General features: G+C 46.1%; 1 pseudogene; it reads right to left on the bottom strand.

Moving 5' to 3' along the window:
• Positions 1 to 345: 345 nt before the first annotated feature.
• On the bottom strand, positions 346 to 873 carry LOC125092261 (proteasome assembly chaperone 4-like; annotated as a pseudogene).
• Positions 874 to 4,243: the final 3,370 nt, after the last annotated feature.

The raw sequence follows: 4,243 nt of genomic DNA, 5'->3' as shown, positions 1-4,243 counted from the left end.
CCTACTGTGTGTCTGATACTAAACTGGGTGATAGGGATACAATAAAGAAACATGATAAACCAGGTCTGTCTTCCTTCCCAGAGTTTAAGACAATTTGTGCCATAGACCTGTTTGGTGATCTGGTGAAGCCTTATGGACCTTTCCTCAGAAAATAATATCTTTTAAATATATAAAATGAAATACCTAGAGTTACAAAAGAAACTGATTATATTGAAATATAATTATTAAAATATGGAAAAATCAGATATGTGCTTATGGTAATATATTTTCTCCTCACTAATCCCTTACATCATAAGACATAGTAGAGGGTCTAATGACTATCATGATATTTTTTTTTTTTTTTGGAATTCAATCCCTTTATTTCAATGTATATTGTACATAAGTTACAAATCCTCACTTCTGCCACTCTGCTAGAACTTTTCCGGAAAAGCCTCCATTTCTTCCTTGATCCTGTTTTCTACCAGTAATGCGAAGTTACTGTCTGTGTTTTGAAGGTTATAGCTGACAAACACCTGTTTCTTGGTCTTCCTGGCTAAGCGCTGTGCAAGGCCAGTAGAGGTGGTGTCAGAAGTGTCTCCGAGGAGGGAGGTAGACACAGGGATGGAATCCTGCACTCACGTAGCGGTTGCACATGGCCACGGCGAGGTTGCGCAGGTGCGGCGTGGCTCCCACCCACAGGAACAGCGAGTCCGTCAGCCGCATGACATGGAAGTGGACGAGCTGCTCCCACAGCCTCGCGCTGAAGTTGTGCAAGGAGACCTCCCCGCCCGCGGCGGCCGGCGGCCCCTCCATGCCGCCCCGCACGCCGGGCCCGGCTAGCGCCCGGAGTCCCGCTGCCCGGCCTTCGCCAGCCCGGTCAGACCCAAGCAAGCGAGCGCCCGACTATCATGATATTAAAATAAGGATGAGATTACATGATATTTCAACAGATTCATAACATCTATAATGTGATATGAAAATCTTTGTGATTTTTATTGGTGACAGAATCACAGGTACTACTACTATGTTACATTCTTTACTGAAAAAATGTTAAATTTCAATTAGAGTAAATAATGATGTATATTTTTTCCCATCCAAATTCATCGGCCCCTCCAAACCCTGGCCTTGGACTGGACTGGATGTCCATCGACCCAAATTAAGAACCCCTGATTATAGAAATGTCCTTCCTGTCTCTCCTTCCTTCTTAAATAGCTTTCCTTTGGAGCACGGAACTTGGGTTTTATTCAGGGTTTTATTGTTGTGTAACCTCAAGCCAGTTTGCCTCTCTGGGCCACGGTTTCCTCAGTCTGAAACAATGGGAAAGGTAAGAATCAAAAGGGCAGACCTTAACTATATATGCTCCAGGCAATTAATTTGTGTACTCTAAATCCTCACAACAGCACTGTTAGGAATGATTTTAAAATTATCTTCCCATTTCAAAGATGGTTAAACTGAGGCTCCTAGCGAGGCTATCACTTGACCAATGTCTTAGCGGCAGGGGCTGGTGGGTGACTGGCCAGACCCCAATAACCACATACTCCGTGGATGAAATTAGGAACTACACTCTTTTGGATCAAAAGAAACCTGGCTCAGAAATCCCTGCAGGTGGGGGGTAGAGTCGTGTCTCTGAGAGCGTTGGCTTACGCAAAGTGGCTTACGGAGAGTACGACGTCAAGAAGCCGTGGATCTATGATTGTGCAGTGACTGGCACCCAGCCTACTTTGGGCTTCGCGCCTGCGTGTTCCCAACTAATTCCCGAAGTGCTGTCAAACAGCCTGGCAAAAGGGAACGACAAGTCCTCTTCTCCTGCCAATCCTGTGAAAGGGTGGGCTTGGCTCATAAGCCAATCAAAGGCCCCCCAGGGGGCGGAGTTTTCTTCGGCAGGGATCCGGGCCTGGGGGGTAAAACTAAAGTGTTTCCATCTCCAGCCAATCCCAGGGAAGGCAGGAGGGCACTCCTCCAATGGGAGCCGGAGAGCGGTCAGTAGCTGTGGAGGCCTGCTAACCCGCTAGCTCTCTAGCCGGCTGGAGGGACGCGTCCAGTGCGTTCACTAGATCCAGCCGCCGGCCCCTCGAATCTGCTAGCGCTCGGCAGCGGCGGCGCGGAGGGCAGGAGGTGTCTGGTGAGACGCTGTAAAGACGGGGGTGTGGGGTGTGAGGGAAAGAGGCCGGGCTGGAGCGCCTGAGGGGTGGGGCCTGGGCGAGCTTTTACCTGGGCGGCCTCTTAACCCTAGGTCAGCGGGTTGCGGAGGATCGTGCGGGTAGCAAAGGGAGGGCGAGTGCCCCTGCAGCCCCAGACAACAACCAGGTGAGTACCCTGCGGAGCTCATCACCCGTGCCCATCCCTGTCTCTTGGGAAACGGTTCCGTGCAGGTCTGCAGCTCACGTGATCGTCTGCGTACCTGTAAATCTCCATCTCTCTGCTGCTCTTCTCCCTCTCTTTCTCCATCTTTCTGTCTGTGTGTCTCTGTATTTCTGCCTGTCTCCTTCTCTGAGACATACTAGACGTCCCAGACCTAGAAGGATGAACCCTGACGCTACCAAACTAGCTATGAGACCTTGAGCCATCTACATCACCCATATAGACCTCAGTTTCTTCATCTGTCAAATGGGAGTCTAATAATCTCCATCTGAGACAATTCATGTGCATCACTTTGCCCCGTGCCTGGCCCCTAGAAAATTTTCAATAAATGATGACTGTCGTGACTGAAAAAAATATATGATCTCTCTTGGTCTTTGGCTTTGTTTTCTCCCTGCCTCTCTCTGACCCTACCCCCATTGATTCTTCTTTCTCAATGGTTCTTTTAATGTTACTGTTTTTCATCTTTCTATCTGTCTCTTTCCCATCTCTAAGCAGGTTAGAGGTGCATTGTTTATAGCAATGAGTCTGGCCTGAGAGCATCTATGAGCTTAGCCTGGGGCTCTGGACTGTTCTCTGGGTTAAAAAAAAAAAAAAAAAAAAATGGAGCCTGGCCTTGGCCTGCTTCTGGCCTCACTGAGGAGAGAGCCCTCCTTGTTCCCCACCCTACTGTGTTAAACAGGGAGAGACCTCCAGAGTGGGGGAAAACTCAGATGAAAAAGTGAACCAGGCCCTTTATCCTTTATTATGTTGGTCACCACAAGAAGACCAGGATTCTCCGAGTTACATCACCTTACAGTCCTCTTTTCTGTCCCCATCCTGAAATCCTTTAACCTGACCTTCTGGAACTCACTGTCAATCAGCGGCAGAATCTCCATTCTCACCTTGCCTTCTGAATAGTTCCTTCATTTTCTTGCCATGCCTTAGTGGTTCTTATACCTATTGGACCCAACACTCTATTTTTATAATTTCTATTTTGAAATGTCCCTTTCACTGTCCTGAAATGAAGTGCATAGATAACAGAATCTGTTTACACACATAATTCCTCCCAACCAATGTAATGTCCTAATTGTAATATAAGGGAGAAGTAAACAAAGAGTAATTTCTAATAAAACAATATGTATTTCAATATGTAAAGGCTGGGATATAATTTCGCTAGAAGACATAATGAATGGTCTTGCATGTAATGATCCTCATGTCCGGGAATATGACACTTACATCTGTGTTGATTGCTGACTCAGAAACCATGGGTAGGGTGATGTGATTTTCTGAGTCATGAATAATTCTTCATAAAGTTTTAAACAAAACCAAGGGTAGTCCTCCCTCAATTTATATGGTTCATTTGATTTTCTAGAGTAGTCAGTATATACTAAAATCCATGATCTGGCCCCCATAACCTCTCTGAACTTTTCTCCTACCATTCTCCCCACTTGTTCCCTCTATTCCACCCGCACTGGCCTCCTTTATGCTACTTGAACATATTAGGCACACACCCACCTCAGGGGTTTGTACTAGGCCATCCCCTGGACCTGGAAGGCTTTTCCCCAAAATATATACTAAGCTCATGCCCTCACTTCCTTCAGGCCTCTACCCAGATGTCACTTTCTCAGGGAGGCCTACCCTGACCATCCTGTTTAAAATTGCAGCTCTCCCCTAACATAGACCCCAATCTATTTTTTCCATAGTGCTCCTCACCCTCTTCTATAACATATAATCTACACCTTTATTGTGTTTGTTATTTATTGTTTGACTCTTCTACTGGATTGTAAGCTCCAGAAGGGCAGAGATTTTTCTTTTTGTGCCTTGGTGTATGCCTATTACCTAAAACAGTGCTTAGCATAGAATAGGCTCTCTCAATAAATGTTTGTTGAATGAATAAATGAATGAAATGAACAGGTTTTTCACT

Source organism: Lutra lutra, chromosome X (genome assembly GCF_902655055.1).
Source record: "Lutra lutra chromosome X, mLutLut1.2, whole genome shotgun sequence".
NCBI classification, from domain to species: Eukaryota; Metazoa; Chordata; class Mammalia; order Carnivora; family Mustelidae; genus Lutra; species Lutra lutra.
The sequence above is the reverse complement of the archived record's forward strand: the minus strand, read 5'-3'. Positions and strand labels throughout refer to the sequence as shown.